The sequence below is a fragment of the Taudactylus pleione genome, unplaced genomic scaffold (assembly GCF_031769625.1).
Source record: "Taudactylus pleione unplaced genomic scaffold, aTauple2 ptg000407l, whole genome shotgun sequence".
Lineage (NCBI taxonomy): Eukaryota > Metazoa > Chordata > Amphibia > Anura > Myobatrachidae > Taudactylus > Taudactylus pleione.
In genome coordinates, this window is record NW_028284809.1 from 3,225,198 (window position 1) to 3,245,697 (window position 20,500).

General features: G+C 36.5%; 1 protein-coding gene across 1 annotated transcript in view; it reads left to right on the plus strand.

Moving 5' to 3' along the window:
• LOC148506376 (uncharacterized) overlaps positions 1-20,500 on the plus strand; it is a 143,949-nt gene that overhangs the window by 122,403 nt on the left and 1,046 nt on the right. The window lies entirely within an intron of this gene.

Sequence of the window (20,500 nt, forward strand, 5' to 3'; positions counted from 1 at the left end):
ATAACACATATTACTGTATGGCTACTGTATATAACACATATTACTGTTATGCTACTGTATATAACACATATTACTGTATGGCTACTGTATATAACACATATTACTGTTATGCTACTGTATATAACACATATTACTGTATGGCTACTGTATATAACACATATTACTGTTATGCTACTGTATATAACACATATTACTGTTATACTACTGTATATAACACATATTACTGTATGGCTACTGTATATAACACATATTGCTGTATGGCTATTGTATATAACACATATTACTGTATGGCTAGTGTATATAACACATATTACTGTTATACTACTGTATATAACACATATTACTGTATGGCTACTGTATATAACACATATTACTGTTATACTACTGTATATAACACATATTACTGTTATACTACTGTATATAACACATATTACTGTTATGCTACTGTATATAACACATATTACTGTATGGCTACTGTATATAACACATATTACTGTTATGCTACTGTATATAACACATATTACTGTATGGCTACTGTATATAACACATATTGCTGTATGGCTAGTGTATATAACACATATTGCTGTATGGCTAGTGTATATAACACACATTGCTGTATGGCTAGTGTATATAACACACATTGCTGTATGGCTAGTGTATATAACACATATTGCTGTATGGCTAGTGTATATAACACATATTGCTGTATGGCTACTGTATATAACACATATTGCTGTATGGCTACTGTATATAACACATTGCTGTATGGCTACTGTATATAACACATATTGCTGTATGGCTAGTGTATATAACACATATTGCTGTATGGCTAGTGTATATAACACATATTACTGTATGGCTAGTGTATATAACACACATTGCTGTTATACTACTGTATATAACACATATTACTGTATGGCTACTGTATATAACACATATTACTGTATGGCTAGTGTATATAACACATATTACTGTATGGCTAGTGTATATAACACATATTACTGTATGGCTAGTGTATATAACACATATTACTGTATGGCTACTGTATATAACACATATTGCTGTATGGCTAGTGTATATAACACACATTGCTGTATGGCTAGTGTATATAACACATATTGCTGTATGGCTAGTGTATATAACACATATTGCTGTATGGCTAGTGTATATAACACATATTGCTGTATGGCTAGTGTATATAACATATTGCTGTATGGCTAGTGTATATAACACATATTACTGTATGGCTAGTGTATATAACATATTGCTGTATGGCTAGTGTATATAACACATATTGCTGTATGGCTAGTGTATATAACACATATTACTGTATGGCTAGTGTATATAACACATATTGCTGTATGGCTAGTGTATATAACATATTGCTGTATGGCTAGTGTATATAACACATATTGCTGTATGGCTAGTGTATATAACACATATTACTGTATGGCTAGTGTATATAACACATATTGCTGTATGGCTACTGTATATAACACATATTACTGTATGGCTACTGTATATAACACACATTGCTGTATGGCTACTGTATATAACACACATTGCTGTATGGCTACTGTATATAACACATATTGCTGTATGGCTAGTGTATATAACACATATTGCTGTATGGCTAGTGTATATAACACACATTGCTGTATGGCTAGTGTATATAACACATATTGCTGTATGGCTAGTGTATATAACACACATTGCTGTATGGCTAGTGTATATAACACATATTACTGTATGGCTAGTGTATATAACACATATTACTGTATGGCTAGTGTATATAACACATATTGCTGTATGGCTAGTGTATATAACACACATTGCTGTATGGCTAGTGAATATAACACATATTACTGTATGGCTACTGTATATAACACATATTGCTGTATGGCTACTGTATATAACACATATTGCTGTATGGCTACTGTATATAACACATATTGCTGTATGGCTAGTGTATATAACACATATTACTGTATGGCTACTGTATATAACACATATTACTGTATGGCTACTGTATATAACACATATTACTGTTATACTACTGTATATAACACATATTACTGTTATACTACTGTATATAACACATATTGCTGTATGGCTACTGTATATAACACATATTGCTGTATGGCTACTGTATATAACACATTGCTGTATGGCTACTGTATATAACACATATTGCTGTATGGCTAGTGTATATAACACATATTGCTGTATGGCTACTGTATATAACACATATTGCTGTATGGCTAGTGTATATAACACATATTACTGTATGGCTAGTGTATATAACACATATTACTGTATGGCTACTGTATATAACACATATTACTGTATGGCTAGTGTATATAACACATATTACTGTATGGCTAGTGTATATAACACATATTACTGTATGGCTAGTGTATATAACACATATTGCTGTATGGCTAGTGTATATAACACACATTGCTGTATGGCTAGTGTATATAACACATATTACTGTATGGCTAGTGTATATAACACATATTGCTGTATAGCTAGTGTATATAACACATATTGCTGTATGGCTAGTGTATATAACACATATTGCTGTATGGCTAGTGTATATAACACATATTGCTGTATGGCTAGTGTATATAACACATATTACTGTATGGCTAGTGTATATAACATATTGCTGTATGGCTAGTGTATATAACATATTGCTGTATGGCTAGTGTATATAACACATATTACTGTTATACTACTGTATATAACACATATTGCTGTATGGCTAGTGTATATAACACATATTGCTGTATGGCTAGTGTATATAACACATATTGCTGTATGGCTAGTGTATATAACACATATTACTGTATGGCTAGTGTATATAACACATATTGCTGTATGGCTAGTGTATATAACATATTGCTGTATGGCTAGTGTATATAACATATTGCTGTATGGCTAGTGTATATAACACATATTGCTGTATGGCTAGTGTATATAACACATATTACTGTATGGCTAGTGTATATAACACATATTGCTGTATGGCTAGTGTATATAACACACATTGCTGTATGGCTAGTGTATATAACACACATTGCTGTATGGCTAGTGTATATAACACACATTGCTGTATGGCTAGTGTATATAACACACATTGCTGTATGGCTAGTGAATATAACACATATTACTGTATGGCTACTGTATATAACACATATTGCTGTATGGCTACTGTATATAACACATATTACTGTATGGCTAGTGTATATAACACATATTGCTGTATGGCTACTGTATATAACACATATTACTGTATGGCTACTGTATATAACACATATTGCTGTATGGCTACTGTATATAACACATATTACTGTATGGCTAGTGTATATAACACATATTGCTGTATGGCTAGTGTATATAACACATATTGCTGTATGGCTAGTGTATATAACACATATTGCTGTATGGCTAGTGTATATAACACATATTGCTGTATGGCTAGTGTATATAACACATATTGCTGTATGGCTACTGTATATAACACATATTGCTGTATGGCTAGTGTATATAACACATATTGCTGTATGGCTAGTGTATATAACACATATTACTGTATGGCTAGTGTATATAACACACATTGCTGTATGGCTACTGTATATAACACACATTGCTGTATGGCTACTGTATATAACACACATTGCTGTATGGCTAGTGTATATAACACATATTGCTGTATGGCTAGTGTATATAACACATATTACTGTATGGCTAGTGTATATAACACATATTGCTGTATGGCTACTGTATATAACACATATTGCTGTATGGATACTGTATATAACACACATTGCTGTATGGCTACTGTATATAACACATATTGCTGTATGGCTAGTGTATATAACACATATTGCTGTATGGCTAGTGTATATAACACATATTACTGTATGGCTAGTGTATATAACACATATTGCTGTATGGCTAGTGTATATAACACATATTACTGTATGGCTAGTGTATATAACACATTGCTGTATGGCTACTGTATATAACACATATTGCTGTATGGCTACTGTATATAACACATATTGCTGTTATACTACTGTATATAACACATATTACTGTATGGCTACTGTATATAACACATATTGCTGTATGGCTAGTGTATATAACACATATTACTGTATGGCTAGTGTATATAACACATTGCTGTATGGCTACTGTATATAACACACATTGCTGTATGGCTACTGTATATAACACATATTGCTGTATGGCTAGTGTATATAACACATATTGCTGTATGGCTAGTGTATATAACACATTGCTGTATGGCTAGTGTATATAACACATATTGCTGTATGGCTAGTGTATATAACACATATTACTGTATGGCTAGTGTATATAACACATTGCTGTATGGCTAGTGTATATAACACATATTACTGTATGGCTAGTGTATATAACACATATTACTGTATGGCTAGTGTATATAACACATATTACTGTATGGCTAGTGTATATAACACATTGCTGTATGGCTAGTGTATATAACACATATTGCTGTATGGCTAGTGTATATAACACATATTACTGTATGGCTAGTGTATATAACACACATTGCTGTATGGCTAGTGTATATAACACATATTGCTGTATGGCTAGTGTATATAACACATATTACTGTATGGCTAGTGTATATAACACACATTGCTGTATGGCTAGTGTATATAACACATATTGCTGTATGGCTAGTGTATATAACACATATTGCTGTATGGCTAGTGTATATAACACATATTGCTGTATGGCTAGTGTATATAACACATATTGCTGTATGGCTACTGTATATAACACATATTGCTGTATGGCTAGTGTATATAACACATATTGCTGTATGGCTACTGTATATAACACACATTGCTGTATGGCTAGTGTATATAACACATATTACTGTATGGCTAGTGTATATAACACATATTGCTGTATGGCTAGTGTATATAACACATATTGCTGTATGGCTAGTGTATATAACACATATTGCTGTATGGCTACTGTATATAACACATATTGCTGTATGGCTAGTGTATATAACACATATTGCTGTATGGCTAGTGTATATAACACACATTGCTGTATGGCTACTGTATATAACACACATTGCTGTATGGCTACTGTATATAACACACATTGCTGTATGGCTAGTGTATATAACACATATTGCTGTATGGCTAGTGTATATAACACATATTGCTGTATGGCTACTGTATATAACACATATTGCTGTATGGCTAGTGTATATAACACATATTGCTGTATGGCTAGTGTATATAACACATATTGCTGTATGGCTAGTGTATATAACACATATTACTGTATGGCTAGTGTATATAACACATATTGCTGTATGGCTAGTGTATATAACACATATTACTGTATGGCTAGTGTATATAACACATTGCTGTATGGCTACTGTATATAACACATATTGCTGTATCGCTACTGTATATAACACATATTGCTGTTATACTACTGTATATAACACATATTACTGTATGGCTACTGTATATAACACATATTGCTGTATGGCTAGTGTATATAACACATATTACTGTATGGCTAGTGTATATAACACATTGCTGTATGGCTACTGTATATAACACACATTGCTGTATGGCTAGTGTATATAACACATATTGCTGTATGGCTACTGTATATAACACATATTGCTGTATGGCTAGTGTATATAACACATATTGCTGTATGGCTAGTGTATATAACACATATTACTGTATGGCTAGTGTATATAACACATATTGCTGTATGGCTAGTGTATATAACACATATTGCTGTATGGCTAGTGTATATAACATATTGCTGTATGGCTAGTGTATATAACACACATTGCTGTATGGCTAGTGTATATAACACATATTGCTGTATGGCTAGTGTATATAACACATATTGCTGTATGGCTAGTGTATATAACACATATTACTGTATGGCTAGTGTATATAACACATATTGCTGTATGGCTAGTGTATATAACACATATTGCTGTATGGCTAGTGTATATAACACATATTGCTGTATGGCTACTGTATATAACACATATTGCTGTATGGCTAGTGTATATAACACATATTGCTGTATGGCTAGTGTATATAACACATATTGCTGTATGGCTAGTGTATATAACACATATTGCTGTATGGCTAGTGTATATAACATATTGCTGTATGGCTAGTGTATATAACACACATTGCTGTATGGCTAGTGTATATAACACACATTGCTGTATGGCTACTGTATATAACACACATTGCTGTATGGCTACTGTATATAACACACATTGCTGTATGGCTAGTGTATATAACACATATTACTGTATGGCTACTGTATATAACACATATTACTGTATGGCTAGTGTATATAACACATATTGCTGTATGGCTACTGTATATAACACATATTGCTGTATGGCTAGTGTATATAACACATATTGCTGTATGGCTAGTGTATATAACACATATTACTGTATGGCTACTGTATATAACACACATTGCTGTATGGCTAGTGTATATAACACACATTACTGTATGGCTAGTGTATATAACATATTGCTGTATGGCTAGTGTATATAACACATATTACTGTATGGCTAGTGTATATAACACATTGCTGTATGGCTACTGTATATAACACATATTGCTGTATGGCTACTGTATATAACACATATTGCTGTTATACTACTGTATATAACACATATTACTGTATGGCTACTGTATATAACACATATTGCTGTATGGCTACTGTATATAACACATATTGCTGTATGGCTAGTGTATATAACACATATTGCTGTATGGCTAGTGTATATAACACACATTGCTGTATGGCTAGTGTATATAACACATTGCTGTATGGCTAGTGTATATAACACCTATTGCTGTATGGCTAGTGTATATAACACATATTACTGTATGGCTACTGTATATAACACATATTGCTGTATGGCTAGTGTATATAACACACATTGCTGTATGGCTAGTGTATATAACACATATTGCTGTATGGCTAGTGTATATAACACATATTACTGTATGGCTAGTGTATATAACTCACATTGCTGTATGGCTAGTGTATATAACACATATTGCTGTATGGCTACTGTATATAACACATATTGCTGTATGGCTACTGTATATAACACATATTGCTGTATGGCTAGTGTATATAACACATATTGCTGTATGGCTACTGTATATAACACATATTGCTGTATGGCTAGTGTATATAACACATATTACTGTATGGCTAGTGTATATAACACATATTACTGTATGGCTAGTGTATATAACACATATTGCTGTATGGCTAGTGTATATAACACATATTGCTGTATGGCTACTGTATATAACACACATTGCTGTATGGCTAGTGTATATAACACATATTGCTGTATGGCTACTGTATATAACACATATTGCTGTATGGCTAGTGTATATAACACATATTGCTGTATGGCTACTGTATATAACACATATTGCTGTATGGCTAGTGTATATAACACATATTGCTGTATGGCTACTGTATATAACACATATTGCTGTATGGCTAGTGTATATAACACATATTGCTGTATGGCTAGTGTATATAACACATATTACTGTATGGCTAGTGTATATAACACATATTGCTGTATGGCTAGTGTATATAACACATATTACTGTATGGCTAGTGTATATAACACATTGCTGTATGGCTACTGTATATAACACATATTGCTGTATGGCTACTGTATATAACACATACTGCTGTTATACTACTGTATATAACACATATTACTGTATGGCTAGTGTATATAACACATATTGCTGTATGGCTAGTGTATATAACACATATTACTGTATGGCTAGTGTATATAACACATTGCTGTATGGCTAGTGTATATAACACATATTGCTGTATGGCTAGTGTATATAACACATATTACTGTATGGCTACTGTATATAACACACATTGCTGTATGGCTACTGTATATAACACACATTGCTGTATGGCTACTGTATATAACACATATTGCTGTATGGCTAGTGTATATAACACATATTGCTGTATGGCTAGTGTATATAACACATATTACTGTATGGCTAGTGTATATAACACATTGCTGTATGGCTAGTGTATATAACACACATTGCTGTATGGCTACTGTATATAACACATATTGCTGTATGGCTACTGTATATAACACATATTGCTGTATGGCTACTGTATATAACACATATTGCTGTATGGCTAGTGTATATAACACATATTACTGTATGGCTACTGTATATAACACATATTACTGTATGGCTACTGTATATAACACATATTGCTGTATGGCTAGTGTATATAACACATATTACTGTATGGCTAGTGTATATAACACACATTGCTGTATGGCTACTGTATATATCACATATTGCTGTATGGCTAGTGTATATAACACATATTGCTGTATGGCTACTGTATATAACACATATTGCTGTATGGCTAGTGTATATAACACATATTGCTGTATGGCTACTGTATATAACACATATTGCTGTATGGCTAGTGTATATAACACATTGCTGTTAAGGTGTGTATCCACTACACAAGAATGGAACGACTGTACAAGTACAACATCGTAATCGTTCAATCGTTCATCATCCTGTGCAGTGGATAATGTGCCCACACTGAACGATATGTCGGTCAGTGCAGGCACCCTCCCTTATCCATGAACATGCACAACCTGCCGATATCGGCAGGTTGGCCGGCATGTTCAGGGGATGACAGATGCCGGCAACGACCAGCGGGAGCGCGCATCGCTGGTCGTTGCCGGCATATTCACTGCACGATTAATGAACGATTGAACGATAACGATGTCGTTATTGTTCAATCGCTCATTTTTCTCGTGTAGTGGATACGCGCCTTTAGACTACTGTATATAACAAATATTGTATGACTACTACAGTATATGTAACAAATATTGCTGTTAGACTACTGTATATAACAAATAATGCTATCAGGCTACTATATATAACAGATATTGCTGTTAGGCTACTGTATATAACAAATATTGCTGTATGGCTAGTGTATATAACACATATTGCTGTATGGCTAGTGTATATAACACATATTACTGTATGGCTAGTGTATATAACACATATTGCTGTATGGCTACTGTATATAACACACATTGCTGTATGGCTAGTGTATATAACACATATTACTGTATGGCTAGTGTATATAACACATATTGCTGTATGGCTAGTGTATATAACACATATTGCTGTATGGCTAGTGTATATAACACATATTGCTGTATGGCTAGTGTATATAACACATATTGCTGTATGGCTAGTGTATATAACACATATTACTGTATGGCTAGTGTATATAACACATTGCTGTATGGCTACTGTATATAACACATATTGCTGTATGGCTACTGTATATAACACATATTGCTGTTATACTACTGTATATAACACATATTACTGTATGGCTACTGTATATAACACATATTGCTGTATGGCTACTGTATATAACACATATTGCTGTATGGCTAGTGTATATAACACATTGCTGTATGGCTACTGTATATAACACATATTGCTGTATGGCTAGTGTATATAACACATATTACTGTATGGCTAGTGTATATAACACACATTGCTGTATGGCTACTGTATATAACACATATTGCTGTATGGCTACTGTATATAACACATATTGCTGTATGGCTAGTGTATATAACACATATTGCTGTATGGCTACTGTATATAACACATATTGCTGTATGGCTAGTGTATATAACACATATTGCTGTATGGCTACTGTATATAACACATATTGCTGTATGGCTAGTGTATATAACACATATTGCTGTATGGCTAGTGTATATAACACATATTGCTGTATGGCTACTGTATATAACACATATTGCTGTATGGCTAGTGTATATAACACACATTGCTGTATGGCTAGTGTATATAACACACATTGCTGTATGGCTAGTGTATATAACACATATTGCTGTATGGCTACTGTATATAACACATATTGCTGTATGGCTAGTGTATATAACACATATTGCTGTATGGCTAGTGTATATAACACATATTGCTGTATGGCTAGTGTATATAACACATATTACTGTATGGCTAGTGTATATAACACATATTGCTGTATGGCTAGTGTATATAACACATATTACTGTATGGCTAGTGTATATAACACATTGCTGTATGGCTACTGTATATAACACATATTGCTGTATGGCTACTGTATATAACACATATTGCTGTTATACTACTGTATATAACACATATTACTGTATGGCTACTGTATATAACACATATTGCTGTATGGCTACTGTATATAACACATATTGCTGTATGGCTAGTGTATATAACACATTGCTGTATGGCTACTGTATATAACACATATTGCTGTATGGCTAGTGTATATAACACATATTACTGTATGGCTACTGTATATAACACACATTGCTGTATGGCTAGTGTATATAACACATATTGCTGTATGGCTAGTGTATATAACACATATTGCTGTATGGCTAGTGTATATAACACATATTACTGTATGGCTAGTGTATATAACACATATTACTGTATGGCTAGTGTATATAACACACATTGCTGTATGGCTACTGTATATAACACATATTGCTGTATGGCTACTGTATATAACACATATTGCTGTATGGCTACTGTATATAACACATATTGCTGTATGGCTAGTGTATATAACACATATTGCTGTATGGCTACTGTATATAACACATATTGCTGTATGGCTAGTGTATATAACACATATTGCTGTATGGCTAGTGTATATAACACATATTGCTGTATGGCTACTGTATATAACACATATTGCTGTATGGCTAGTGTATATAACACATATTGCTGTATGGCTAGTGTATATAACACACATTGCTGTATGGCTAGTGTATATAACACATATTGCTGTATGGCTACTGTATATAACACATATTGCTGTATGGCTAGTGTATATAACACATATTGCTGTATGGCTACTGTATATAACACATATTGCTGTATGGCTAGTGTATATAACACATATTGCTGTATGGCTAGTGTATATAACACATATTGCTGTATGGCTAGTGTATATAACACATATTGCTGTATGGCTACTGTATATAACACATATTGCTGTATGGCTAGTGTATATAACACATATTGCTGTATGGCTACTGTATATAACACATATTGCTGTATGGCTACTGTATATAACACATATTGCTGTATGGCTAGTGTATATAACACATTGCTGTTAAGGTGTGTATCCACTACACAAGAATGGAACGACTGTACAAGTACAACATCGTAATCGTTCAATCGTTCATCATCCTGTGCAGTGGATAATGTGCCCACACTGAACGATATGTCGGTCAGTGCAGGCACCCTCCCTTATCCATGAACATGCACAACCTGCCGATATCGGCAGGTTGGCCGGCATGTTCAGGGGATGACAGATGCCGGCAACGACCAGCGGGAGCGCGCATCGCTGGTCGTTGCCGGCATATTCACTGCACGATTAATGAACGATTGAACGATAACGATGTCGTTATTGTTCAATCGCTCATTTTTCTCGTGTAGTGGATACGCGCCTTTAGACTACTGTATATAACAAATATTGTATGACTACTACAGTATATGTAACAAATATTGCTGTTAGACTACTGAATATTACAAATATTGCTGTTAGGCTACTATATATAACACATATTGCTGTATGGCTAGTGTATATAACAAATATTGCTGTTAGACTAGTGTATATAACAAATATTGCTGTATGGCTAATATATAGAACAAATATTGCTGTTAGGCTACTGTATATACTATATAACAAATATTGCTATTAGGCTACTGTACTGTATATAACATATTGCTATTAGGCTACTGTACTGTATATAACATATTGCTATTAGGCTACTGTACATAACAAATATTGCTGTTAGGCTACTGTATATAACAAATATTGTATGACTACTACAGTATATGTAACAAATATTGCTGTTAGACTACTGTATATAACAAATAATGCTATCAGGCTACTATATATAACAGATATTGCTGTTAGGCTACTATATATAACAGATATTGCTGTTAGGCTACTGTATATAACAAATATTGCTATTAGGCTACTGTATATAACAAATATTGTATGACTACTACAGTATATGTAACAAATATTGCTGTTAGACTACTGTATATAACAAATAATGCTATCAGGCTACTATATATAACAGATATTGCTGTTAGGCTACTATATATAACAGATATTGCTGTTAGGCTACTGTATATAACAAATATTGTATGACTACTACAGTATATGTAACAAATATTGCTGTTAGACTACTGTATATAACAAATAATGCTATCAGGCTACTATATATAACAGATATTGCTGTTAGGCTACTGTATATAACAAATATTGTATGACTACTACAGTATATGTAACAAATATTGCTGTTAGACTACTGTATATAACAAATATTGCTATCAGGCTACTATATATAACAGATATTGCTGTTAGGCTACTGTATATACTATATAACAAATATTGCTATTAGGCTACTATATATAACAGATATTGCTGTTAGACTACTGTATATAACAAATATTGCTATCAGGCTACTATATATAACAGATATTGCTGTTAGGCTACTGTATATAACAGATATTGCTGTTAGGCTACTGTATATACTATATAACAAATATTGCTATTAGGCTACTGTATATAACAAATATTGCTGTTAGGCTACTGTATATAACAAATATTGCTGTTAGGCTACTATATATAACAAATATTGCTGTTAGGCTACTGTATATAAAAAATATTGTTGTTAGGCTACTGTATATAACAGATATTGCTGTTAGGCTGCTGTATATAACAAATATTGTTGTTAGGCTACTGTATATAACAAATATTGCTATTAGGCTACTATATATAACAGATATTGCTATTAGGCTACTATATATAACAGATATTGCTGTTAGGCTACTGTATATACTATATAACAAATATTGCTATTAGGCTACTATATATAACAGATATTGCTGTTAGCAATATTTGTTATATACAGTAGTCTATCAGGCTACTATATATAACAGATATTGCTGTTAGGCTACTGTATATACTATATAACAAATATTGCTATTAGGCTACTGTATATAACAAATATTGCTATTAGGCTACTGTATATAACAAATATTGCTGTTAGGCTACTATATATAACAAATATTGCTGTTAGGCTACTGTATATAACAAATATTGTTGTTAGGCTACTGTATATAACAGATATTGCTGTTAGGCTGCTGTATATAACAAATATTGTTGTTAGGCTACTATATATCTGTATATAACAGATATTGCTGTTAGGCTACTGTATATCTGTATATAACAAATATTGCTGGTGGGTGCGTAACCTGCCTGACCAGATCTGCTGCTCTTAAAATGGGCATCTGTAATGTTCCACACTGTCCCTGCTCTCCACCCCTTGCTGGAGACTTTTCGCACCGCCTGCAATGATGCTACCCTGCCAAAGAATCACTCACGTTTTCCAATGCTGCAGAGTCAGCCCCCTTGAAATGTTACACCTAGAACCCAAGTTGAGCATTGCCCTTACATCTGCATGTGCTCACAGCATATCCACTCCAGCATCAGGCAGATTATCATCCCCCCATCATTTATACCTCTCCTTTACCTTGTTGCCATTTTGGTGATATCTTCTATTTACAGTTGTCTCCTTTTTCCTTTATCATTGATACAGTACACAGCCACCAGTTCTTAAATAGTTAATTTTCCCTCCACTCTCCAGACATAGGGCCTCATTCAGACCCACTCGCAAGCGGCTGTCCGCTCGCAAGTGGGTCGATGGTGTGCACTGGGCATGCGCACGACGGAGGGAGCTCCGTCGTGCGCATGCGCCAGACGTGATGAGCGAAGGACTTTCCTTCGCTCGTTGTGTCTGATCAAAGGGGGCGTGCTGTCGATGTTGATTGACAGCACGCCCCCTTTGGTGGGCGTGCCGGGGGCGTGCCTGCCAGACGGAGGCGTTCCCAAGGGAACGCCTACCGTCAGAAGCCGGCCCCACTGACATCACTAGTGATGTCAGTTGGAGTGATTTTGGCTCTGATAGAGCCAAAATCACTCCAGGGCTTGTGGTCGAAAACCCCGACCACAGGCTTCTGCTCGCACTGGCGATGGTCAAGACCATCGCGACCATCATCCTGCACGCTCGTATGTGCTGTGAGTGGTGACCCACAGCTATACGGAGGACGGCCCTCATTCAGAGCGAGCGCTCTGCTCAGAGCGTCCGGCTCTGAATGAGGGCCATAGTACTGTTCAAACCAGTCTATTTACACATATAAGGGGAGATGTATCAAACTTTCTGAAGTGGAGAAGTTAAACTTAGCAACTAATCAGCTTCTAGCTATTATTTATTAAGTACGTTCCATAAAATGATATCTAGAATCTGATTGGTTGCTATGGGCAACTTCTCTACTTGTCCAATTTAGATGGTTTGATACACCTCCCCCATAGTAAGGCACATCTTTATTACCGTAATGGAATCAGTGGATGATGCTGGATCACCAGAGATGACACATGTTTACTCGTGAAATACCAATATTGGTCTGAACATACAAAATGGCCGCCTGGGCAGGGATGACAAAAGCCACCAGCTACAATAACTTTATTTGCATCTACACCCTTTCTTTTTTTGAACCTTGCCACAGCTTTATCATTCCCTAATAGCAAAACAGTGGCTAGGCATGCTGGGATGTGTAGTTCCACAACTGGAGAGCCAGTTGGAGCCAGTTGGAACTTAGCAGAGTTGCACAGTAACTGGAGCCTGTTGTGCTCATATAGAGCCACATCGCCCTATTGGGTCTATGGGCCAGTCCTTAAACCTTGCCAAGCTTGTCAGATCCAAATGGGGCTTCCATACAAACTAGTTGACTAGGGTGCAAGAGACTCAGTGTGAGGATCTGTCATAGGTAAACTTAGTTGTCTGGTACCTGTTAAAGCCTTGTGCACATCCAGTTTCACGTGTGGTAGGAGTTTTCCCTTGAACTATGGGAATTTTCATGCAGGTGCACCTGGGTAACAAACGCTGTGCTGATGGCGGGAGCCAATCTCTGGGAATATTTCTCAAATTAGGAATTAGATCAGACAGGTCTCTGGACCCCTTTTCCGAAAGAGGCTTTGCTGACCAGACTGCTCTCCCAGCTAAGCCATTAGTCTGTGGGTACGTTGGGCTGCTGTTCTTGTGGTTAGTGTCCCATTGAGGCACAAACACCTAGAACTCTGCCCTTATAAATCACATGGTATTGTCAGTAAATACTGTAGTTGTTGAGGAATTCAATGCACCAAAAATTGCCTTTTCATCTTGTTGATTACAGCAGTACCGGTAATATTAGACAGAGATTTCAACACAAACAAACCAAAATATGAGTCTACAGTACTAAAACCACGTGTTCCATAACCCTCAATCAAAGATGTTCGCAGCCACAATCGACCAAGGGTGATCAGGGACTTTATGCAATGTGAGAGGCTCCCTGGCTTGTTGGAGATGGAGCACATGGAAAGGTAACACAGGCAGCAACCAAGCAACCACTCATCCAATTTCGGCCACCATGGTAGGCTAGAAAAGAGCATGCTCTACCCTCCTTTTGGTGGCTTTCACACCAGGAGGACCCTGCTGTACCTGGGTGGCATAAAAAAAAAAAAGAACAAAGGCCCTGATTCAGAGCCGGACGCTCTGACAGAACACCCACAGCTATAGCGAGTGGCCAGGAAGATGGTCGCGATGGTCAACACCATCGCGACCATCGGGCTTGCGACGAGACCCTTGTGGTAGGGTCTCATTGGCGCAAGCCCCAGAGAGATTTCGGCTCTAACAGAGCCGGAATCTTTCCACTGACATCACTTGTGATGTCAGTGGGGCCGGCCCCAAACGGTAGGCGTTCACATGGGAACGCCTCCGTTTGGGCAGCCACCCCCCTGGCCCGCCCACCAAAGGGGGCGTGCTGTCACTCAACATCGACAGCATGCCCCCTTTGGTGCGAGACCCGGAGCGACGGTTTGCCCGTCGCTATCCGGGTCTCGCGCATGCGCATGACGGAGCCGGCTCTGTCGTGCGCATGTGCTCTGGGCCACCATCGACCCGGTTGCAAGCGCTCGCGAGCGGGTCTGAATCAGGCCCAATGTTCACAGACAATCGATAACAATTATAAATGTATAATCACTTAAAAAAGCATTATTTGGCCAAAGGTAACAAGTTGTGTCCTTTCTATGAGAGAAGCTCAAACATATATCTATAATGCTTAATAATAATCTGTATTAAAAGCTAATAAATAAATATCAATCATTTACTACATATCCGGGTATACAGCAATGGATTATACAGCACTTATTAACTTTGGGCAAATAATGTTTTTTAAGTGTTTATACATTTATAATTGTTATCGATTGTCTGTGAACATTACCTACAAATATACCACCAGTGGCTAGCAATGCTTTATGTAAGCCTGCTATAACAGAGGAGGAATATGGAGAGCTAACTATCTTGAAAAAGTTCTCTGCAGTAGAACGAAACGCGTGGGTACGCCTTACTCCGCTACATCCATTCTCATACGTGGATTGTCCATAGCGGTTGTCACTTTTACAGCCGCAAGCCGTACTTCTAATACATTACTGAATTGTTCCTGGTTTATGTGAGGGAGCACTTTGACATTAAGAAGTACCTGTCTCCCTCAGCTGTGACCAGTCCAGCTACTACAGGATTTCCCCAGCACTGTGATCATACAGGGGGGAAATGCTGGCGCTGTCCCGTTCAACTTCACCCACTGAGCAGTAATATACAAAGCAGCGCCATCGTGCACATTCTCTGCCACCGCCACATGCAGTTTTAAGTCCCTAGATGTAGGGCATAGTGGCAGGGGCAAAACTATGGGAGACAAAGGTGGCGCCTGCTGCTGGGCACCAGCACTGAAGGGCCACCTTCTCCATTGCCCACAATATATTCACCCCACTTAGGCCTGTAAATATGTACCCGGAGTGTACCGTCATGGCTGCCCAATACATGGCACCTCTTCCCGGCACCTGAGAAGCCACCATAACCATATACTAGTGGTGGGTTCCGTCTCAGACCATCAGATGCTGCTCTCGTCTATCTATAGACTGTCCCTGCTCATTAATGTCGCTGCTCCTCAGCAGCTTCTCATGCCAGTGTGACCCTGACGCCCCCCTCACCCACAACTCCCTGTCCCACTCCTCCCTAGTGGCAGCTCTAGCCTTGGACCTGAGCATAATCACAGCTGCAGATCTTCCAGGGGCTGGATGTCAACAAGGATGCACCAGACGGAGCTGCGGGTAAGAGGGAATGGGAGGCGGGTCCTGGGGCACCAGCGACTGAGTCTGGGGGCAGATCTTTGGTGGAGCAACTTCCCAGCATGTGAAGCAGTCGGCAGTAGACTGGACATTTTGTGATTTGTAGTTCCACCACAGTAGGACTTTTACAATATCTGGTCTTAAACTCATTCCTCAAAGCTCCGACATCAGGTGGTTTTCCCCTCTATCTGGGGTATCAGGAGGGCTCCCCACCCACTTGAGATGGCTTTCGACTACATCAGGATGACTCTAATGGTCACGACTTTATAAGTGACTAACGCATAGCTGTATATACCCAGAAAAGAGGGGGGGAGGGGGGTATCCTGCAAATTTACTTTAGTAAATAGGCCTAATAGTAAAAAATCACATATTCTATATTAGTGTTTTTCTGCAGATAGATAGATATTAGATAGATAGATATGAGATAGATATGAGATAGATAGATATTAGATAGATAGATATGAGAGAGAGTGATATATATATATATATATATATATATATGAGATAGATAGATATTAGATAGATAGATATGAGAGAGAGTGATAGATATATACAGTCAGGTGCATAAATATTGGGACATTGACAGAATTTTCATATTTTGGCCTCTATTCACCACCACAATGGCTTTGAAATGAAACAAACAAGATGTGCTTTAACTGCAGACTTTCAGATTTAATTTGAGGGTAATTACATCCAAATCAGGTGAACGGTGTAGGAATTACAACGGTTTCTATATGTGCCTCCCACTTTTTAAGGGGCCAAAAGTAATGGGACAAACTAAACAATCCTAAATCTAACTTTCACTTTTTAATACTTTGTTGCAAATCCTTTGCAGACAATTACAGCCTGAAATCTGGAATGCATAGACATCACCAGACGCTGGGTTTCATCCCTGGTGATGCTCTGCCAGGCCTCTACTGCAAATGTCTTCAGTTCCTGCTTGTTCTTGGGGCATTTTCCCTTCAGTTTTGTCTTCATCAAGTGAAATGCATGCTCAATCGGATTCAGGTCAGGGGATTGACTTGGCCATTGCATAACATTCCACTTTTTAACCTTAAAAAACTCTTTGGTTGCTTTTGCAATATGCTTCGGGTCATTGTCCATCTGCACTGTGAAGCGCCGTCCAATGAGTTCTGAAGAATTTCACTGAATATGAGCATATAATATTGCCCGAAAAACTTCAGAATTCATTCTGCTGCTTTTGTCAGCAGTCACATCATCAATGAATACAAGGGAACCAGTTCCATTGGCAGCCATACATGCCCATGCCATGACACTACCACCACCATGCTTCACTGATGAGGTGGTATGTTTTGGATCATGAGCACTTCCTTTCCTTCTCCATACTCTTCTCTTCCCATCACTCTGGTACAAGTTGATCTTTGTCTCATCTGTCCATAGGATGTTGTTCCAGAACTGTAATGGCTTTTGTAGATGTTGTTTGGCAAACTCTAATTGATAATGAAATAATGAGGGAATAGCCCACACCTGTCGATGAAATAGCTTTTGAGTTGATAGTCCCATTACTTTTGACCCCTTAAAAGTGGGAGGCACATATAGAAACCGTTGTAATTCCTACACCGTTCACCTGATTTGGATGTAATTACCCTCAAATTAAATCTGAAAGTCTGCAGTTAAAGCACATCTTGTTTGTTTCATTTCAAAGCCATTGTGGTGGTGAATAGAGGCCAAAATATGACAATTCTGTCAGTGTCCCAATATTTATGGACCTGACTGTATATAGATATGAGATAGATAGATAGATAGATAGATAGATAGATAGATAGATAGATAGATAGATAGATAGATAGATATGAGATAGATAGACAGATAGATATGAGATAGATATATATATATAGATATGAGATAAATAGATATGAGATAGATAGATATGAGAGATAGATAGATATGAGAGAGAGATATATAGATATATGAGATAGATAGATATGAGAGAGAGATAGATATATATAGATATGAGATAGATAGATAGATAGATAGATAGATATGAGATAGACAGATAGATATGCGATAGATAGATATATATAGATATGAGATAGATAGATATGCACCATATTTATTTTCCCTTTTTGTTATAGGGGGGGTACCAAATTATAACTTGCCTCCGGGGCGTCTGGGATGAATTTACGCCACTGCATAGCGGTGAGTTACATCTAGCACCTAGAATGATGTTTCAAGCTGGGATTATATTATAAAGTGACAACTGTCTTATGTGACTGAATGCTGACATTTGCTAGTTGGATCGCCCAATTAGTTATCCCACGGATCTAACATTTTAGGCTTTTTCTTGAACTGACTTATTTTTTATTTGTAATCTATTTACTAAGAAAGTGGGAATTACAGTTTAACATGCCTTTGATATAAATATATTTGATACTATATCAGCTGTAATAAATGTTTTTTTTTTTCAGAGAAGTCATTTGGGTCTATAGCTGCATACACACACAACAATTGAGTTAATGAACGATTTTAGTAAACGATTTTCTACCTTGAAAAAATGAACTAAAATCGTTTACTAAAGTTGTTCATTTACTATGTTCATTTAAATGTAATGAACGATTTTTATGAACTACAAACGATTTTTGCATATTAACTTAATGAAAATCGTTGAGTTGACAAGTCTGACTGAACTACAAACTACAAACGTGAACGCGCATGAACAATAATCGTTCATCGTTTGACGATAATCGTTCAAAAAATCGTTGTGTGTGTATGCACCTTTAAGCTGCATACACACACAACGATTTAGTTAATGAATGATTTTAGAAAACGATTTTTTCCCTTGAAAAAATTAACTAAAATCGTTTACTAAAGTTGTTCATTTACTAAATGTAATGAACGATTTTTTAGAACTACAAACGATTTTTGCATATTAATGGTGCATACACACGATCAGATTTTTTCTTCAGATATGGACGATAACGATTTAAAAATCGTTCAGTCGTTCATATCTGAAGGAAAATCGTTCATATCTGACATGCCTGAACGATGGACGATCAACGATGCGCGTTCCCGTTTG